The following is a 23,939-nucleotide window of genomic DNA, read 5'->3' as shown; positions in this document are numbered from 1 at the left end:
AGACCATAAACGAATAGTTATCAAAGACAATAGGCTCATAATTTGATACGCCAGACTCGCAATTCGTCTCACATGTCTCATCCCAGGGATAGATTACCTTATTCGTATATGGCACAACTTTTTGGATTTTTGGTCTTCAATGCTCTTGAACTTTGTACTTGTTTTTGCCTTAAAACATATTTTGATGTGAACGTCACTGGTGAGTCTCATTTAGACGAAATGCGCGTCTGACTTATTAAATCACAAACCTGGTACCTTTGATTATTCTTGTCAGTTACGCTCAGATAAAAATATTTAAGAAAGCAAAATAAAAAAAGTTGAAGAGCAACGAGGACCCAAAATTCCAACACTGGCATCTTTTATCAATTTCCGTCGACCAAACTACCATATAAATTTCTGAACGACATCTACTGAATTGTATTCTTGACCCTATACCAACTTACAAAAAAAAGATTGAAGTACTAAAAAAATTAAAAAAAACTTATGGGATAGACAGACAATTGATAGATGGAAACACTGATTGAGTGTTAGAATAAGATATAGAATGCATTTTTTATGAAATAAATTAATCAAACAGTCTATCTAATTAAAATATTGATCTCTGATTACATATGTAGTGTAACGTAATCAGAGATCAATACTTTAATTAGATTGTCAAACAGTGTCTCAAACAGATCTCACAAACATGTTTAACCCCGCCGCATTTTTGCGCCTGTCCCAAGTCAGGAGCCTCTGGCCTTTGTTAGTCTTGTATTATTTTTATATTAGTTTCTTGTGTACAATTTGGAAATTAGTATGGCGTTCATTATCACTGAACTAGTATATATTTGTTTAGGGTCCAGCTGAAGGACGCCTCCGGGTGCGGGAATTTCTCGCTACATTGAAGACCTGTTGGTGACCTTCTGCTGTTGTTTTTTTATTTGGTCGGGTTGTTGTCTCTTTGACACATTCCCCATTTCCATTCTAAATTTTATTCCTCGGTGTACATTTTCTTTTTTTTTAATAATAAAATAAGCTCACGAAGATATATGAATAGAGACAAACGGTTTCTATAGCCCAGGCTTCTCGGTCATGAATCTCTAATCAGTACTGTGTGTGAAAAGTTTGCTCGAAAAAACACTTCCAGTATTTTGATTAGATGATTTTTCAGTCTGAAAAGAACATCATATTGTCTTATGATGTTGATATAAGGGAGGCCGTTAAGGTTAAAAACAAAACGATATTTCTAATGTAATGTTTATTCGTTAATTTACTCAAATACTAACTTAATTCCTCAACATTTTCTAATACATACAGTATTTTACCCAGGAATTACGACACCAACTAGGTGATTTGGCAGGAAAATGGCTTTTTCCGAATGCTCTTACTGCTGTGTAATAGTCGAGAGGAAACAGTTTGCAAACGTAATTGTTTTTGCAGGCCTTCATCATGTTATAGTAAAACTTTCTATCACAATATAACCGATTGAGGTGGTAGGTGTTCGCCTAGAAAAGAAGACAATTAATGATTTTATATCCATACATAAGAATTGATATCATTCCAAAATATAAGTACCTATACAAACAAGTAACCTTTCTATTATCCTTTTAATGTCTTTTATATAACTTGTTACTAAACAGACTCCTTCCCAAAATCGTACGAGAAAAAGTACAACGATATACAATTACAAAAAAAAGACAAAAAGACAAAATCAATTACGACTTACGTTCGGACATAGCATTTTGTTTTTTCATGAACTAATCTTAAACACAAATACAATTGAACTTTAGGAAATGCTGATGCACAATAATGAACAAGATATTCGTTTTAGTATACACACACTTATTACAAAATATCAGATTTCCACCATGGATATAATGTGTTGTATTGCCAAAGATTTATACTTTAATCTTGAAGACCATGGTTTATGTATTAACGGACTCTTACTTATCTGACTGTAACATAACGTACTCAAGTATAAGCGTGTTGTGCCTGTTTTTTTTTTATGTACGTTGTAGTTGTGATTTGTACCAATCTATTTAGTGAAGGATGTTGCAACTGATTTTAATAGGCTGTTTCTAATTGCTACACCTATCCTACGTTATGAAAAGATTTTGCGTTCACAGACATGTATTACCATGCATCATTATTTAATGTGCCTGTCATAAATCAGAAGCATGAAATTCAGTGGTAGTTGTTAATTCATGTCACCTTTTTACTTAAATTACATTATAATATTTTTTTTATATCGAAGCTCTTTTTATCTGACTATACAATACAAGTTCTTCTAATTATCGAGTGCTGTATAGTGACGTATAAATGTTTACATCCATGTCATTAGGTTTCCGGTACCAAGTAGGCTCATTTGTAATCATACCACATCATCTTCTTTTCATCAACGAACTACAAATATACTAACACATGAGTAGCAAATATCATGCTTGTTACATGATGGTGTAAATTTTCTCTTGTAGAAATAAGGCAAGCTTTTACCCCTCACTTCAATGCTACACCCATTTGCATGCCCATGATGGTAACATTGGTAGGCTCCAACAAAGACATTGCATGCAACAAAGCTTAGTAAAATCAAAGATATGATGCATTGAGCCATAATCTACAAAGAAAATAATACAAGTAAATATGATTTTTATTGATAATGCGAATCTGACATGTCTGGCTGGTATAAACAAACAAAATTTACATAAACGCCAAATTCAAGTTTACTGCACAATAACAAACATTGCCCAACGATCTTTTACTATAATTCGATAGATAAACAGGTTTTGGGTTTTTGCAATTGTATTCTTTAATCAGCTGTAATTGATTACAATTTCTCAATTAATCAAGTATACCTAGAGAAATATGAAACCTCACCAAAGTTACCAGGTCTCAGACTAATCAGTGACCATAGAACCAAAAAATTGATATAGAATTCAAGGTATGGTTAAGAAACCTTAATTTTACAAATGTATCATGTATACCGATATATATATCACACATTAATCAACCTCAGATACAGTACAACTAAATTATTTCTAATCTTTGATAATGATATATTGAAATGAGGTATGTTGTTCGTTTACATGGTATAGGATATTTAATAAGTCTGTTTGAAAATTGTTTACCGTTGTAACAAAAAAGTCTCTCTTTTGATCTCTTACCAGAAAGTTAAATTGAGATTTAAAAGTTGTCGTTTTTGCAGATATTTGTAGCCTTGATAACCAATAAAAAAAAATTCTTGTGTCCTGTATATTCTTATATATGTTATTGACAATGAACGCAAATATCTTTCTAGAAATCAAGGATATTTTGTATAGATATCGCATTCATGTATATGTGCTAGACTTTTTTGCGAGAGGGGGCTTTTCCAAATAAATTGTAAGTGAAAAATACCGTAAACACAGTACAAACTGAATGACAATACATTTTTCCGATTTTTAAATATTCAACTATCGGTTAGGGTTCCAGAATGCTGGAAATGTTCTGAATCATCCAAAGAAATCTTAAACATTTATTTTTATTACTAAATTGCTATTCTATATTTTTAAAGGTGTGCAACATACAAAAATGTTCACGTTGCACACTGTGTCTCTGCTTATAGCAGATGAACGAAAACGACAATGCGTTAACGTATCATTGCATGAACCATGGTTAGTGAGAGCAGTTTTCTTGAACATGTTGAAATGTGCTTTAGTAAGATATAATTACATAATTATAGATATTGTACATATTGTTATATATAACATTGTGTTATCATTTTTAGCAAACGTTTGTATAAAAACAAATAATATGTTTGCAAATAGTTTCTCATTGAATCTTTTAATAAAGGAAATAAAGAAATGAATGAATGAATGTAAAACATCTTCTGATGTGAAACAATTGGTTCAAAATATATGTACATTACAAATGATATATTTTACGGTATTGTTCATTGATAACGCCTTCCACAAAGTGTTCGCAGGACAAAACTAGAGGCTCTAAAGAGCCTGTGTCGCTAACCTTGGATTCATGACAAAATTGTGTTTTGGTGATGGTGATGATCCTTTTTATACTGAACATTCTTGCTGCGTATAATTATCTCTATTTATAATGAACTTGACCCAGTAGTTACAGTGGAAAATATTTTGTAAAAATTTACAAAATTTATGAAAATCGTTAAAAATTTACTTTAAAGGGCAATAACTCCTTTGTTACGTTGACTTATTTTTAGGAATTACTTTGCTGTACATTATTGATGTTTACAGTTTATCTTTATCTAAAATAATATTCAAGATTAATTTCATAAAGCTGCAAAGTTTCTTAAAATTACCAATTCAGGGGCAGCAACGCAACAACAGGTTATCTGAATGGTCTGAAAATTTCAGGGTAGATAGATCTTCACCTAAGGAACAATTTTATCCTATCAGATTTGCTCAGAGATATTGGTCATAAACTGCATTTTACCATATGTACTTCTTTTTAGTCATGTCAGACATCTTAGTTTGCAGGCGGGTCATCGGACACATTTTTATAACTAGATACCCTATTTAATGATTGTGGACAAGTTTTGTTAAATTTGTCTTAGTAGTTTTAGATGAGAAGATTTTTGTAAAAGATTACAAATATTTATGAAAAATTGTTAAAAATTTACTATAAAGGACCATTTTGGTCATTTGACTTATTTGTAGATCTTACTTTGCTGAACATTATTGCTGTTTACAGTTTATCTCTATATTTTTTAATATTCAAGATGATTACCAAAAACTTTCTTAAAATTTCCCTCCTACAGGGGCAGCAACCAACGTAACAACGGGTTGTCTGATTCACAAAAAAGTTTCAGGGCAGATAGATCTTGACCTGAATAACAATTTTACTCCATGTCAGATTTGCTCTCAATGCTTCGGTTTCAGAGATATAAGCCAAAATCTACAGTTTCCCCCTATGTTCTATTAATAGCAATGGCAGCCATCCTAATTGGTTGGCTGGGTCACCGGACACATATTTTAAACTAGATTCCCAAATGATGATTGTGGCCAAGTTTGGTTGAATATGGCCCAGTAGTTTCAGAGGAGAAGATTTTTGTAAAAGTTGACGACGGATGACAGACGACGGACGACGACGGACGACGACAGACAACGGACGCCAGTGATGAGAAAATTTCACTTGGCCCTTGAAACTTCCAACAATTTGATTATCTGCAGCTGATTAACTTTTATTCACTAATAACTTAACCATATGTTGTTCTAGATTGACTCTGGTCTTTTTGTGAGTTTTGATCGTATAGCTCATTTAGTGTTTCTATAGTAACTCATTATTGGCTTTCAATTTTTTGAATTGAGCTTTCTTAATTACAAAATGAAAGGTAAATTCAGAAAAAGTGATTTGAACGCAACAACATTGGTGTATTGTTTTTTCTCTTTTTCTTTTCGTTTTACACTTGAGAAAAAAAGATTGTTTAAGCAATCACAGTTTATTTATTTTTACTTTCATTCATTTGTTTAACTAAGAATTGTAATAGCTAACATACCTTTTACTCTGTAAATTTATTGATATTAGAAAAAAAAAATCAACCACTTTCGTGTTATTCGGGATTCTAACATAAAACGTGATACACTAGTTAAAACATTATTTGATACTTTTAACATTTGAATAATATTTAGTTATCAGTATCACTCCAAAAGTGAAATGCCATATGATCGATTGGGGAACATATTTTTTAAAGTTCAATCTTTGATAGGTGTAAAAAAAAATCGTCATTGCCCGCTTTTCAATTTTATAAACAAATAATGTGAAGTTATGGTAATGTATCACTTCAATATTATACAGAGACATTATCATATATGTGAGATGAATTTTAAATGTGAAACTCTCCATAACACTTTTTAAATGAAGCCAGATTTAACATGTTCGTGTGTAAGATTTTGAAAATCTTATTGATTAAGACTGACTAAAAAATCATATTGTGACCTACATGTATTGATATTCTTTTTCGTGTTACATGCACATGTACCAAAATTTCGTACTCCCTTCGTGTCAGTTCTTAACTTTTTAACATTGATGTATATCTTTTACTCTTTTACTCTATCAAATGAAAAACTAATGACATAATCTTTAATTCTATTGAAAAACATCCATATAACTCATAATGGGGGGGGGGGGGGGGGGGGGGGGGGGGGGGTATATCCTGATTATTTGTTAAAATATATTGCTATTCAAAAGAAAATTATTCTGAATATTTCATTCGATTCAATTAAAATTGTTGAAAAAATAACCATTTTTCCGCGATACATTTGTCATTACAAATAGAAAAAAAGAAACAACAACATAGCAACCCCTTTCCATCAACTAAGTTGGTACAATAAACTACTTACAAAGCGTCTTTTTGTATTTTTTATACATCGTTATCGGATGGTAGCAATTCATTTGTGTCATCCTTCATGCAGTGATATTTGTATTGTGTATGGATAATTATTTCTAAAGTTCATATTTAGATTAATTAGTGAGTTTTATTTCACATTCTAAATGAGCCGTAGGGCGTATCAAAATCTGAACGCATTAGAAAGGAATATCCCACTTTAGTGTGGTCGGTAAAATAGGATGCAAATTTTGCAAATATTTATTATTTTACCGTATATATATGTAAGTAAGATAATGCATATTTTAAGGTTTCTCTAGTCGTAGAACACACTTCGTGGTGTCTGACAGGATTATCAAAAGAAAGAATTTCATTTGAACAATCCTGACACCCCTCGGTGTGTTCTATGACAAGAAAAAACTTAAAATATGCATTATCTATAACATAACAAAAAGCATACTAAACGGTTAATGTAATATTAAAAAATAACAAATGAAATAATGACAGTTACATGTATTATCCATTCGTTTGATGTGTTTGAGACTTAGATTTTGACATTTGATCGGGGACTTTCCATCTTGAATATTCCTTGAAGTGCGGTATTTTCGTGAATTTACTTTAAATTTATAGAAAGGATAAACAACCCCCTGTGCTGTGCCATTTAATAAAATATTAATACTATACATGTCAACTTACTACAATTTTCAACCTTGAACGGAGACCGTCGTTACAGTATAAACTTTTAGAAAGAGAGTCATGACGATATAGGATATATCTAAATAAACGTTTCTGATAATAAAGATTTATTTGGAATTCGCTCATCTTAATCTCCCCGACTATCCATAAAATGAATGGCACATTTTATTGCAAGACATTCTACTTTTCTAACTTTTAACCATGCTGTAATAATTAACTTGATGACATATTAAATATTTGAATATAAATATGTAAACAAGAGGTGTATTTGCAGTCGTATTCGACATGTTTCTTTTAAAACAAGTGCCTGGACTTCACTTTCTGTGCTGATATGCAGGGTAAAGGATTATAGATTAAATGCTTTCAAATAGCTAAATTTAAAACAACTTATTTATGTTAAAATACGGATGTTTCACATTGTTATGTGTTTCGGGTTTTGAAAAATTACGAAAATTATGATGTCGATTCATTTCCTGAAAATCCATTCACATATTTCAAAATGTTTAAACGCCGTCATAAGCCATCGGAAATAACTACATTAAAAATAGTAATGGAAGTAAATTGTACCAATGCTACCTATTTGGAATAATTATTTAAAGAACATGTTCAAGGGTGTCGCGAAGTGAAATTGGTCCTTTTGGTCTTACATTTTATTTCTTGTTCGTTTTGTTTTTGTTGTTTTGCTAGTAATACTGTTGTTAAAGTACTTTATTTCAATATTTTCGCAATAAACAGTGTTTTTTGTCAAATTTTGCTTGGACTAATTGCAGACTAAGTTCCAGTCTTCATTTCGAATGAGCCTTATTAAACAAAATAACAATCTGTCCCTGCATATATCCTATTGCAAACAATTTCGGTAAAACTATCTGCCTTTAACTAAATGGTTCAGAATTCATGAAGCAGAATTCATTCAGAACCTTCTAAAAGACAAAAACAAAAGAACCTTGCGAAATTCTTTAATTTTACTCTCCGATATATTGATGATGTCCTATCATTGAATAACCCATACTTCAGTCATTACTTACATCTCATTTGTCCCAGTGAACTTGAAATTAATGATACTACTGATACTAGAAGGACTGCTTCATACCTTGATATTTTCCTCAATATTGACACAGATGTACGAAAACCTATGATAAATTGGCCGATTTCAACTCCCCAATTATCAATTTCCCATTTCTCAGCAGTAACATACCCTCTGCTCCTTCGTTTGGTGTTTCAATATCTCAGTTGATACGTTATTCTCGTGCATGTTCACACTATACAAACTTCATATACAGGAGTGTGCTCCTAACGCAGACACTGCTCCAACAAAGTTACGAGGAGGACAGATAACAAATGACACTCCGTAAATTTTACGGACACCATCACGAATTACTTGATCTTTACGATGTGTCTGTGTCCAAACTAATTAAAGACATTTTTACAACGTGTTAGATTGTGGTTTGTCATTACGTCGTCTGATTTTTTAATTACCGAACGTGACTTATTCCCGATTGTGACTGTTTTGTTGAGTGTGAATTCGCATGGCTATAAGACATGTCACGGTACTTTTCTTTCCCACATTCTAAAATGTCCTGTACCAAGTCAGAAAATTACCATTGTTATATTATCGTTCGTTTCTGTGTGTGTTACATTTTAATGTTATGTTACTGTTTTGTCGTAGTTCTCCTCCTATATTTGATGCGTTTCCCTCAGTTTTAGTTTGTAACCCGGATGTGTCTTTTTCTCAATCGATTTATGAATTTCGAACAGCGTTATACTACTGTTGCCTTTGTTTAACATTTCCAAAACAAACTTGCATGTTGTCAAGTTAGCCAGGGGTTGCTTAATGTTCGACGATACATGTTCTAAACCTTCTGCGAAAGACTTGTGGGTCAATATATAAAGATTCACAATAAAAACTGGGGTGGGGAAGGGGGCAAATATCACAAATAAAACAATCACAATTCCATTGAAATAAATGTAATCATAGTTATTTTTTTTTTACTTATTTAGTAGGAAAGAATTCGATATTATTATCTGCCCTTGATTTCAAACATACCATGAATACACTTAACGGCACTTATTTTTCGATAGTTTTAAATTCTTTAATTCGAAGAGTGAAGCCTATTGCAACTGATTTATTGATTCACTTGATTGGATATTTGAAAATATGCATATCCATGTGATAAGGCTGTCCAAATTCATCACTCCGGAGTCCGATTGTTGTCACTGCTTGTCATTTATCGAACATGTCTTTCGACAATTGGTTAAAGGTTATATCAAATCGTTAGTTTGTTACATTTCTTTTGTATGTAATTTTGCTATCCTTGATTTTTATGCTCAATTAAAGGTATTGGTGGTTTTGAATGTTGGATGCCTAAAGGTGACGTATTATTGTAGAATATATTTGGACACCTATCTCATTGTCAAAACTGTTTCTCTTTTTTATATAATTTATCATTCTTAATCTGTTCACGTTTTACTTTTATAAAATGTGACTTGGATGGAGAGTTGTTTCAGTGGCACTCATACCACATTGTCTTATATCTATTTGCCTATTTTTTGTTGATGTCTCATTGGTGCATGCTAGTATCCACAAAGAACTGTACCTTTCTCTTAAACACCAATATGTTTTTGGTTATTAAGGATCACATTTTAATGATCACAGATTGATACCCAAGGCCAGTGTTACTAATATCATTATAACTATGCTTACTTCACTCTTCAAGCAGTGTATATCTAAAAACCAAACAAAAAAAACGAATTTGTTGGGATCTACCTAGGAAGAAAACATTGTATTTTTAAATTTGGCGTAAAAAAAGTCATAAGCAACAAGGTTGGTCCTTGATAAAAGATGAAGCAAGAGTGTTCAAATATCGATGCCTTTTATCAAGTATGATTTACATGAACGAGCCCATGTCCTTAAACCTTACTCGGAGAGATATTTTACGTCATGTTTTCACGCGAAGTATATTATCAGAGAGGCGACGGATAGCAAAGAGATACGCAAACTCATGAATCGGAAACAATCTAACAACGACATTGAAAAAAAAATGAAAATTTAGGAAAAGACCAAACTTTCTTCTTGTAATTTTGAATATTTTACAACAAACTTCTTCTTTTAATTCACTATTTGAAAAAAATAGGGTTTTGATTTAATTTTATATGTTACAGCCATTTTCTAAATTTGGGCATTTTCTAAAATGACTGAATTTTTAGGCATTTTCTAAAATGCCTAAAGTTGACAGGCATTTTATAAAATGCCTAAAAAAAACCTGGTCATTTTGTAAAATTCCTGAAATTTTTAATGAAAATTTCACAAATTGACGGTCTGTTTCAGGCAAATTGTGTAAATATGAAATAGACGATAAAAATATATTGTTAAGCCACAAACAAAGGTTGGGTAAAATAAATTTAAGATTATCCTTTAAAAATATAGCCTGCAGGTTAAGTTTTTATGTTTCACTAGTTTTAATGTCTATAATTAGAAACTCCATGTAATGAGAGCACATTTGAACACTGGACATGATGGAAGAGATAAAATGTTAAAAGAGGCCAACAAGAAGTACGCAAATGTGACAAGTCATGCTCTAAATTTGTTTAAAGAAATGTGCGAAGAATGTCAACTCAAAGAAAGGAAAATTACCAGTAAAGGTTTAGTTGTTAAGCCGTTGATAAGTAAGGTCTTTAACAGTAGAGCTCAGGTTGATCTAGTAATCTATGCGAGATGGTGATTTCAGATTTATCATGCATTATCAAGATCATTTGACCAAGTTTGCTATATTGCAATCACTTACATCAAAGTATGCCTTAGAAGTCGCCTATCACCTACTGGATATATTTTTACTTTTTGGTGCCCCATTTATCCTACAGTCGGTTAACGGCCGTGAATTTATGTAGACAGATTGTACAATAGTTCATTGAAAACCTCGACATTTTAAATCAGAAAGAAGTGTCGAATGAGTAAATGCTGATACTATAAGAGTTTTTACAAAGGTTGATGTTGGAGCGAATGTATTAGTTGCAATTCCCCATGTGGATTAAAGAAAAGGAGATCCACGTAACCTTATGACTGTTGTTACTGGAAAGGACGAGCTTGGTTACCAACTGGGAATTAAAGATGGAATACTACGTGGACTTTACACAAGGAATCAGTTTAATCCGTCTGACAGTAACTATATTGCTATTAAATCTGTAAATTATGATAATGAAATATCCTTTAGAAAAGCTGTCAGTAAAGTTTCTTTGTGTGATGGTCAGGGTTACACAAAATGTGGCTACAGTGCTAGCTAGGGGTTAGACTAGATGCAACACTAAACGTTGTATTTGCAAAAAGTTAGGACAAATGTGTAACAGTCGCTGTCATCCAAAACACTACGTGTAGCAACAAATAATTGTCATCTTCAGTGTTAGTGCAAAAGATTTACTTACAACTATGAAACTGTAACTGTTTAAATTGCATGCTATATTTAATGATAGAATAAAATTATCGTTTTGATATTTCCAGTCGTTAAATTTTCAGTACATTTCATTCAGTTTAGTCTTTTAAGCATTTTGTAAAATGCCTTATAACTTTTTCAGGCATTTAAAAAATGCCCTAAAAAAAAAGTCAATTTGTAAAATGCCTAAATCATGCAGACATTTTAGAAAATGCATAAAAATTTCAGTCATTTTTTAAAATTCCAAGATTTAGAAAATATGAATATTTGTTTAATCCAAAACTCAAATTATTAGTTGTTAAAAAGTCTAAGGATATTAATCCAAACATTAATCAGCATTCAGTATTGAAACTGAGTTTAACATATAAATTAGATGAAGTTTTAAATTTGATAAATACACAGCAAAAAAAGACGGTTTTATTTCTAAAATCATAAACATTCGATACAATTTAAGTTATTTCTAAACAAAATATTCGTAAACTTATAGGTTACTTATGTAAAAGAGAACTAAGAAAAATCACAAAACAGAGCTTGTGTTTGTTTTTTTTAAACAAAAAAATTATGCATTTCTATTGGGAGGAAAAATATGTCCACAAATCCGAATTTTGATTAAATATCTAACATTTCGACCTCATTTTATAAAAAGTAGCATATAAAAGGTATTTTTTCAATTGCATATTTGATTTAAGCAGGTAAAAATAGCCTTTATATCTTTAAGGGAAACATTCTTACAGTCATTAGTAAACTGTGGGATATGCCCTTAGACATGCAGATGCAAACAGGTACGAAAGCACTGTATATATTATGCAGACGGTTTTCTTTTATCAGATAATCACCAGATAATCATGCCAAAAAACAGTTATATACTATCAAACATAATAAGGTATTGTAGACATGCTGATTGCTGCGAATGTCTGATTTACCGTAATGATGAAGGATCCTATTTCAGTGGTAAATGTCAATATTGTCTGCAGTATGTTATTTTTATCTGTAAGAGAAAATTAATGGGATAAAAAAATGTCTGTCTTCCTAAAAATTAAGTCAATAATTGATCCAGTTTCCTGTGATGTTAGCTTTCTAAAACGGAATGAGTATATTTATATCTAAGAAGCATTTCTCGCTTGAAGATTGTATGCTTTTGTAGGGGATCTCATTTATTTTTGCAAGGCTTGCCATTGAAAAAATCAAGATAAAGAATTCTATAACTGGTGTCGGAAAGTGAAAATTAGTACGAAAACCTTAAGTGTTTGTGAACATAGTATTTTAAGATGTACTGTTTTACCCTTGTTGTGATTGATCACATTTTAGTTGTTTTGAAAACGGACGAGTTGACTGTGAGGGGCAAGAAAACAAGCGAACAAAAAAAAGACTGATGAAATAATTATCATAAATACATGAAATAATCAAAAAGAAAGACTATTTTTAAAAAAAGGTCTACACTTTTTTGTGAATTATCATGTTTATTGATTATTGCCAATAAAAACTCTAGTTCTATGATCAGCAGGGCAATACCGTGTGAACATGTATTTCTTTAACACCGAACCACATTATTTTGGGTTTTATAAATTATCCAGCAACAATTTCAAAATCGCATGTGTATCTTAGACAATGAAAAACGTTTTAATTACCAAATCATGTTGACCTTCGTAAAAATGTTATTTCATAAGACTTGCATGTGACGCGAATCAAGCGAATCTTAGATTCTTAGAATACTAAAAGACCTCAAGTATCATTTTAACGCATATTAGCATAACCGATAAATAAAAGGTGAAACAGTTGATCAAATAACATATTTTATGATCATTTTGGTTGAAACAAACTTACTTTCACCTTTGTCCAAATCATATTATTGTACTTTCTGGTATATTCTAGGTGAGTATACTAACTATACCTTAGCTGTATTTGACAAAACTTTTAGGAGTTTTTGGTCCTCATTGCTCATCAACTTCGTTTGACCTGTTTAAAATTTTGTTTATTCGAATGTCAATGTTGAATCTTTTGTAGACGAAACGCAATTACAAAGTTTCAATCCTGGTATCGTTTATTAGTTTATCTTGATATATACCTTGTATCAATTCCCTCTCTTTTTGGACCGTCTATGATTTACATAGACCTTGTATTTATCTTTGCATGGGTCACTACAAATACAACATATGTTTTTTATGTCAACCACAAAGAGAAATTTAAATCTTACTTACTTTATTTAAGAATTCGTTCTCAATCATTATACAAGCGCAATAATTGTTTTTTTTTTCATGTGCATTACATAATGTTTAATTAGTTAGACAATTATTGTTTGGAATAACATGGCGACAAATTCATTAGGTTTACAACCGAACTGGTTTTCAGACACATGCACTTTAAATCGTTTTGTCTTAAATGATAATCCATATGCATTTTTAAAAAAGACGTTTTTTCAGCCTTTTTCTTAAGATGCAGGCTTCATTCAGTATCTACATTAGGCTGAATCAGCAGTTATACTGAAAGGACCCTGTTATGAACGACCGTGCAAAGCCTTTATAACCATTCAAGGTCGTCAAAAACTTCCATCACCATCCCAGTTATGCATTATAATGTACAATCTTGCTGTCCTATTATTAACCAGTGAAAAACCTTTTGCGTTCCTTGATTTGCCCACGGTTTTTTTTTAAGATCAAGACGTAACAGACTTAAGTTTTAAAAAAAATGACAATGTTCAAAAAAAGAGGGACGAAAGACACCAAAGGGACAGTCAAACTCGTAAATCTAAAACAAACTGACAACGCCATGGCTAAAAATGAAAAAAACAAGTTAGAAAGTCCGTTAGGTAACGAGGAAACAAGTCTTTAAACAGAAACCTTTGTGTTCCATGTTTATATATTGATCTGAACTCTTAATTGCTTTATATCTTTAATTGTATGTGTGCATGTCTCATATCTGATGCCCATTAGTACCCCTTATCAACGGTCCTTTCCGTGGCCTTCAACAGTTTACAAAACGATTCTACCTTTATGGAGTGTATAAGAGAAAATTTAAGACACACATTTATTTTTAAACATCTATTCTTTTTAATGGCTCAATTGGGCCTTTCACTTCTAGTTCAATACAGTTATACTACGTGTGGCCTCTTCGCAGGGACACAATAAGACGCAATAGATGCTCAGCGGACGAGTAGGTAGGTTTGTGTTCACCGAGAATTGTATTCCTTTTCAGTTATTTAAAAAGAGGGACGACAGATATCAAAGGGACAGTTAATCTCATAAATCGATAAAAAAAATTGACAACGCCATGTCCATAAAATGAAAAAAAAAGATAAACACACAACAATAGCACACACAACATAGAAAACTAAGGGATAATCAACACGAACCCTATAAAAAACATAGGGGTGATCTTAGGTGCTTAGTAAGGCGATCCTCAACCACGTCATGCACTACAAGTTGACAGGCCACTATTTCACATTGTTTAACTCTCTGCTCTGCCCTTTTCACTTGTTCGAGATATATTATTATTTCATAACCGTTTTGATTTGCATATTTATACGATTTTGGGAAAGGAAACTATTTTCATCAAATTTGCAATAATTTGTTCAAGTCTAAGTTTAGTCGAATTGGAGATAAAGGATACTACAGATACAGTTAAGTCAGCTTCATATCTTGACTTACATCTAGAAATTGACAATGAGGGTCGGTTTAAGACAAAACTTTACGACAAAAGAGATGATTTCAGCTTTCCAATTGTGAACTTTCCATTTCTAAGTAGCAACATTCCAGCAGCACCTGCATACGGCGTATATATCTCTCAATTGATACGATATTCCCGTGCTTGCATTTCCTATCATGATTTTCTTGATAGAGGGTTAATGCTCACAAGAAAGCTATTAAATCAAGAGTTCCAAATGGTGAAGTTGAAATCATCCCTTCGTAAATTTTACGGACGCCATCACGAGTTGGTTGACCGTTATGGAATAACCATTTCACAAATGATATCGGATATGTTCCTTACGTCGTAACTACAATCCCCTTCCCTTTCATGAATTTGACCTACCGAATTAGACTATTTATCGGATTTGGAATCACATAAGCAACACGACGGGTGCCGCATGTGGAGCAGGATATGCTTACCCTTCCGGAGCACCTGCGATCACCCCTAGTTTTTGGTGGGGTTCGTGTTGTTTATTCTTTAGTTTTCTATGTTGTGTCATGTGTACTATTGTTTTTCTGTTTGTCTTTTTCATTTTTAGCCATGGCGTTGTCAGTTTGTTTTAGATTTATGAGTTTGACTGTCCCTTTGGTATCTTTCGTCCCTCTTTAAGTCAAAATCTCTTTAGAAAATCTTTTGGTGTCAATTAAGTTTTTTGAACACTCTACCGTTTTCTGTTCTAGAGTTTTCCGTGTTTATAGCACTTAAAAGGAAAATGATAAAGTAATGACTTTTTACTAATTTCAATTTCAATCCTAAGAAAGCTCGGATAACCAAACACAAGGAAGTAATTACTATATACTATGATCAAAATGTGTTTGTTGACTTTTAAGACTTATTGTAATTTTACCGGCAAAATTGGAAAAAAAATCATTAAGTTTTTTTTCTGAAATTGGTTTTTAATCAATTTAGTTTTAAAACTGATTAAACAATCTTCGTAATACATCAACATAGTTTATTATTGTTTATGAACAACGTGTTCCTCGCAAAAAAAACAAGTGTTTGAAGTTTTTGTATTTTACTTCTTTAATGTACATTTTTGTTGTTGTTTTTCAATTCGTACGTACTTTCAACATACATAGTACACTTCACCAAAGATGTAATATCCATGTGTGTTGCATTAATGCATTCACCAAGCATAATATATCAAATTGTTAAATATTTAGTTTTTACATTTATGAAATTTTGAAATTGAAGTTCATATTTTATAAGGTGAATTGAACCTCAGACAAGTTCACCTGGTAGATTTTGACATTTTGACTCTTTCGTTTAGTACAATATCAGTAAGTTTTACATACACCTACTTTGGATCATCCTTTTACTTTATTTGAATATTTACTATTTAAGCATTAATATTTTTTCTATAAAATTAGTTGCAATCCAAGGACAATGTAAGTTTCGATAAAAAAAACCTTTCTTATACTAGTGTTATGATAGAACATTGACTGGGATTATTTTTAGCTTAAGTATATCTGATATCTGTTGGAGATATACGTTTGTCGAGAATGATAAAAACCAAGTTTAAGGTAGGACATGTAATTCATTTTTTTTTTTAATCCCATTTGGACTATGCTATTATTCCTCCTTTTTTGGTATTTCAACAATACATAGAGCGTGTATTTCTTCATTTAACTGGCTCAATATTATTCAATTTTATTCATTAGTGCTTTCGCAGTAAAATTGAAAAATACAAAATCCTTTGTATTTCACCTTTAAATGTATTTCGATTGTAATAATTTTGTTATTAAAAAATATGTGCTGTTCCCAAACCCTTGCCTTCTAAACTCGTTCATCAATTTTGCAACTTATTAAAGTTTGAAATCCTGATAATTGAGAAAAAATACAGTTAGCATACATAACAGGACCACGCTATACTCTGCTAACGTCAAATAAGGACTGATGCGTCACTAATCCGTATATCAATTATATATTGTTTTAATAATGTACACTTTAAGGCGTATATATTATTAATTCATTGTGTACAGATGCCGTTACTCGTAATACGATATATTTTTGTTTGTTTCATGGTTGAACTGATAATTTTGTTTTAAATCTGTAGTATCCAGTTTTATCTTATTTGATACTCAGCGACCAAATGTAGAAAATAAAAAAATATTTATTTTGCATAAAAATGAATTTTGAGCGCAGCAAATGCCAACTCTTACAGCTGAACTTCAGATTTATAATGTTTACTGCCTTTTTGTCCTCCTTACGGGTTTTGATAGACAATCATATTCTAATTACACGTTATTCTTAGCTGACGTCTGAAATATTATAATAACTGACAGTTAATTTGACATTTGGTCATAGTTTTCTACAGGAACAATTGAGTGGCAATGCTGACCTGGTAATATAAAAAAAAGTAAAAATAATGCAATAGAAAAGAAAATGAAAACAAACGATTTCTGAAACTAAATTTTAATACGATATTACCCAAATTTGGATGCAAAGACATTGTTGTTACGTTATTACTATTATATTCAACTCTTTCTGTTGTGCATTTAATGATATAAGTTACTAAAAATAAAACGTGCTACACCGAAGAACAAATGATCAACAACATATGTTTTGTTGCTGGATCCAAGTTAATGACATATTTCCCAATTAAATCTGTTTGAATTGCCCAAATTCGATATACAAGTAGAAGGTTTAACATGTACATACTAAGCGAGCTTTAACAACAACCATTTTCCTCGATAGTTGCTTTTATCTACTCAAAAATATCAAAGCTGTTTTTCAGTCGATACATAGATTAATAACGTTTAGTTTTGTTTGTCAGTTTATATACCTGTACTTCTAATTTCACAATTTACCTTGGAATTTGGTATCGTAATTATACGTTTAACGAAGCAAAAGAATTGGCTCATATAAGAATAAGAAAAACCAAGAATAACATCAGATGTAACATTATTCTTGTATTACCATAATTATTCATAATAATATTATTTATTTTTTTCACAAATGATTTTTTCCTTTATTCGTGTCATATTTTTTTATAATCAGTTCTGAAGGCAAGTATATGTACATTTATGTCTGTGAATCATGCATATATATTTTCACGTTTTCCCTATATGATTCGGATGTCTCGTTTTGATGCAATTGTTAGATAAACTCATAAATACAATGATTGACATTTTGTATTTACTCGAGACGCACGTTCGTATACAAACGACTCATCAGTGATGCACGAATAAAAAAAAAAGAGATTTTGTGTGGAAATGCGAACGCTAAACCACGTTTACATGTTAAAGACCATACATACGATTTGATCTGATGTTCGCTAGAAGAAAAAAACCCAGAATATAAATATTTGCACTATAAAGAAATATATGGACTTTCTTATCTTCTTTTTGTAACGAACTTTACGTTGCACCAAGTTTCTTTGATAACTGCATCTAAGTGGAAAATAATGATCATTTCATTTCGTTTAGTAGAAGATAACTTTCTATTGTTATATGAAAATGGGGATTTATCTGCTGTTTATGTCACAAGAGGTGACAGTTCGCCAGATATAAAAGTACATCGTACTATAAATTGTCTTCATAGCTATTGATTTAGATAGGATTTATTCTATATATAGAATGCAATTTATTTTTATAGTTCTTATCATGGAATGCACTATTCGAACTTGAAAAAATGCCGAATATTTATGGACAGCATAATAGGTAGCTTAATTCTATTGACTTCCTAACAAGTTTTTCTTATAAACAGTACTAATACATAATACAAATTCAGAAATCATAGATAAAGGGTATGCCTAAGTAAGGCAGCAATTTTATTAAAAAAAACCAAAAAAAATCAACTACAATATATATAGACGGCAAAACGCAGTCTTTTAGGAAAGAATGTTTGTCTTATATGTACAAAATATCAAAACCTCTTAAGGTAAAATAACATATACCGAACTCCGAGAAAGAAAAAAAACGGAAATTCCTCACGCAAATGGAAAAATCAAAAGCTCAACTTAGATTGTGTAATCCTGACTGTCTTTTGTGGATAGTTGTCTCATTGGCAATCATACAACTTCTTTTTTATATTACACACGAATTTGCTGTTGCAGAACATGATAGCATATACCTGGTTGTATAGCTTCAGTAAAAAAATCATATTGCGCCTACCAGAATGTAAAATAAGTATACAGAAACGTTATGGGAAGTCCCATTATTTACAAAATTAAAATAAAAAACATATAACATACGAAATCACTGAAGGCAAATTTAAGAGGTATCTTGACTCAGCTAGGCGCGTTTAACTGTCTCAGAAGATAATCAAAACATATATAGGAATAAGATGAGGTTAATATTTATTTGTGATTCCTGTATTTGGTATAGTTAAATCAGTGAAAGATAAAACAAAACTAACAAAAATACCAGAACATACCGTATCGAAACATATCGCACTTACTGAAACTAAGTACAAAATACTGAAGTTGCCTAAGAGCAATCATGCGCTACACCCGATATTGATTACATTACTTCATACAGCCTCGCTGTGAAAAGAATACGAAGATGTAATTCTATGGAACGCCAAGAACATGACATACGGAAAGCAATTCACAACGAACAATTTCATGATTGAAACTTTAAACAAGCATGCACGTGTTCATATTAATCTGCAATAAAGTTAACATCTTTCTATATCTATCAAAAATTGCTCCTTCAAACACAAAATCTTCCGCATGGAAATAAACCATATGAAGTTTTAACAAAAATCATATTTTAGGATGGAAAATTCGTATGCACTACTTTTTTGTCCAATAAAATATAGGGCAGTTCGACATTTTTTAACTATATGTTCCACGAATTTCTAGAATTTTAAACCTACCCTAACGTTCTGAACTACCCCTACTATACTTTTAGGATTTCAACAGAATTCAATATGACCAATGTTCATATGTGTATTTGCTAGTAACTGTCGAGGCTATGTCTCTCCGAGATAAAAAAAAAAAAAATGGAGATCATAACTGCGAACTCTTAGGTTAACAAAATTAATTATCTCAGAATATAATCCATCTCATTCTTCTTCAATTTGATCCAGTTTTGCACCCATCGTATAAACAAATTTTAATCAATGTGTGGTTCGTTTGATCTTAGTACTTCATTGGCTAAAATCCGACTATGCCGTCGAATTTTCTTGCTTTCCTCTGAAATTCATATTCTGACGGCATGAAAAAAGGCGACCATGCCTAATGACGTCACATAGAAAGAACACATCTTTTTGCAGATCATTCGAAAAATAGGAATAAGTTTGCCTTCATAATCTTAGAAAATCATTAGAGAAACAGATTTCACTACCACATCTCGTGTAATACGATATTTAACCACTCTCGACAGTTTATTTTATATATTTAAATTAAAAAAAATAACTGTCTCGAGTGGATAAATATCGTATTACACTCGATGCAGTGGTAGAATCTATATATACCTCCAAAAAAGAAGCGTAATTGTATTTTTTTTTAGAGCTTAGCATGGTGATATCTAATGAAGTTTTCTTCTCTATCGATAAATTGAAAGAAAGACAATAAAGAATATGAAATAACGTTTCATCAAGTTCGTGTCTTCAAAGCCCTGCTCTTGATTTACTCTCACCAGGAACGCTCATACAAAAACAACACAAGTTATTTTCTTTATTGAACGCTTTAAATTTCTGTTCATGAAAAAGGTTGCCATGTTTTTACATTTATTGAAAAAGTACATTTTCTCATTTACTATGTTAGGCTAACAAGTATCATATATAACACCATATTTACCAAATGTTTTGACATAATACATATATTCAACATAAATACTATTTATGTTAGTTATTTATTTGTAAAAAATCAAAGGCATCAAATCACAAAGTATACATTTGTTTTATTTAGTATGGTAAATAGTTTCTGTGCAACACATAGGTATTCGGGCTAATGAAACCATGTACAAGACAGTTTGATATTCAATTAATCGAATTATGTTTTACAGATATTTATAGGTTTCATAACGAGTGAGAATTAGATATCGCTTGATATCAACTCGAGTTATTTAATTTCAATATAATAATAAACGAGCCTGTGGCGAGTTTGTTATTACTATTTAAATTAAATAAAGAGAGTTGATATCAAACGATATCTAATTCTCCCGAGTTGTGAAACCTATTTCTCTTATGGTAAACATGTTTTTTGTGCTTAATAAAAAAAATCCGCGAAACGTCGACCCAGTCGCTTGAACATAACTGCATTGTGACGTCATATGTCCCGTTCGTCGTCAATCTTCAACATAAGACTATTTTAAACATTTTGTACGCTTCAGAATGTAATAATATTTGAATAAGAATATATAATAAGGTGAAAAGTGTGCGTATTTATATTATTGAAGAAATCGCTTATCTCCGTTACAATTAATGGAGGAAATGTACATCATTGTGACCTTTAACTGACCTAAAGAATAGCCAATGAAAATGCCGCAATATCGTTTCAGGAGGTTTCGTTGGCCATTCAAATTAACGCATTTTTCGTATCACTTTTTCGTATCACACTCCGGACAGTGTGATACGAGAATTATCTATTCATGCGAGAAATAGATAACAGGCCCCAACCATAAGAGAAGTAACTTTTCATCAATTTTTTATTTGAAAAACTACAAATGCTACGAGAATGATCGTACTTTTGTATCATCCCTTTTTTTAAATGACATCGTCAATTGTTATCGCTAAGGACTGAACTTGATAAGAAAACTCATCATATATATCAGGATTAAATTTTGTATTTACGCCAGACGCGCCTTTTGTCTACAAAAGACTCATCAGTGACGATCGAATCCCAAAAAAGTTAAAAAGGCCAAATAAATTACGAAGAGGAATTACAATCAAGGTAATCTATTCCTGTTTTATGCAGCTTGAGAAGCGTTGGAGTTGTCTAACTTCCTTTATCGAATTCCTGTATAATAGATGGGTTAGACGCTTCTTATCAGAAAATTTGTGTACATTCTTTTTAGTGAAATTTACATGCATAATGTCAAGATTCCAAATATCTCAAGGCGCAATATTGAAATCTTCCTCGAATGTGGAATCTCTTTTTTTTTTTTTATCTGTTTGATCTTTGTTTTTCTACGATAACCTTTACCAACATTTTACTTAATATAAGAAATTTCTTTTGTGCAAGTTATTTTCCAGAAAAATATAATTTTTTTTTATCAAACAGTGGCCTTAATTTTTTTTTTAAAAGTCGGTCCTCTAAATGTATATCAAGAGGAATAAAACTGATGATTTCTAAAAAAAATATAACAACATATTTCGAAAAGAATCCACGTGTATTTGAATCTATTTGTTATCAATTGCCGTCATAATTTTGCTTTCAATCTCATTAGTGTTTTAACTTATTATTATTAGTCTATAATGCGGTTTTTTTTTGTCATTATATCAGGTTTTAACATCGAAGCTATTCACTGATACAAAGTTAAAACCATACAACTTTTCTGATTTCATCCTACATGTTTACATTTAATGGAAAAAGATGCAATACTTCAACAAGCGATTTCAAAAATTAAAAAAAAAATAAAATACCATATGTCAGTCTTTAAATAAACCACATCTGAGTAGAAATCAGATATATTTTAACATCAACGCCATGAGATGTACTGAAAACTAGTACTCAAAAGAATAACAAAAGAACAACATTCGAAAATTCAGAATAAAGGCTTATACAGTAGTATGTTTTAATACATAAACTATATACAGCTTAAGTGAGCACTTACAATTAAAATTGACAAAAACATGTATCCTTGTAGCTGTAAATTTGTAAAAAAAAAAACCAACACTATCTACACATCACCATCATAAGATATGTTCCTCACGGTCAATATAAAATCCCCAAGAGGTAAAATGACATGGATATAGGCCATCTAACTGTCTTCAACCATAAGAAAACACACACCTTATAGTTCGGTCATTACATTATAAATATGAACCAATTCAAACCAGCCATATTACTAACAATACAATTTAAAAAAAAAAAAAAAAAAAAAAACACGAGCCAAAGAAAACCACTTCTACATTTTTCAATCTTGTGAGTACATTGTATTTGATAGCAGATATGAACTTTCCGAACTGAAGACCTGTTCATTCGCAATATGGCTTATTGGATTGTAAATACAGCAATATAATGATCTTCAAGTATCTGAATTATGAATCATTTTTACTTAAAGCTATATATAAAAGGATGTCTACATATGTCAAGTGATCTTATCAATCTTTTATTAGTAGATGTTATGTCTGTGTCAGTACAGAATTAAATACAGGGCTTTCCGCCTTTCTCAACGAACAATAAAACATCCAGAATATGAACTGAGCGTCTGACGCGAATACAAAGTTTCAATCCTGGTATCTATGATGAGTTTATTTTTAACATTATGAAAGCCGCTTTTCAAAGACAGTCACACATTATTTAGCCTAATCAAGTGTAAATGCGTTGTGAAGGACTTTGTATGGCTTGAATCACAGACTTCACAAAAGAAAACAAAATTTAGATCTCACCCTTAACCGGTTGTGTTCTATTCCCGACGTTACACTTTAACTGTGTATCAATTCAATGTTTGCTAAGCAGGAGACAGACACCGGTTGTGTTCTATTCCCGACGTTACACTTTAACTGTGTATCAATTCAATGTTTGCTAAGCAGGAGACAGACACCGGTTGTGTTCTATTCCCGACGTTACACGTTAACTGTGTATCAATTCAATGTTTGCTAAGCAGGAGACAGACACCGGTTGTGTTCTATTCCCGACGTTACACGTTAACTGTGTATCAATTCAATGTTTGCTTAGCAGGAGACAGACACCGGTTGTGTTCTATTCC

General features: G+C 31.5%; 1 non-coding gene across 1 annotated transcript; it reads left to right on the top strand.

The window, feature by feature from the left end:
* The first annotated feature begins 10,210 nt into the window (after positions 1–10,210).
* LOC134682246 (small nucleolar RNA SNORA11) lies at positions 10,211–10,329 on the top strand. Its single transcript, XR_010100883.1, has one exon. It is a non-coding gene; the product is annotated as a small nucleolar RNA SNORA11 (small nucleolar RNA).
* Positions 10,330–23,939: the final 13,610 nt, after the last annotated feature.

Source organism: Mytilus trossulus, chromosome 8, assembly GCF_036588685.1.
Source record: "Mytilus trossulus isolate FHL-02 chromosome 8, PNRI_Mtr1.1.1.hap1, whole genome shotgun sequence".
Classification (NCBI taxonomy): Eukaryota; Metazoa; Mollusca; class Bivalvia; order Mytilida; family Mytilidae; genus Mytilus; species Mytilus trossulus.
The sequence above is the reverse complement of the archived record's forward strand: the minus strand, read 5'-3'. Positions and strand labels throughout refer to the sequence as shown.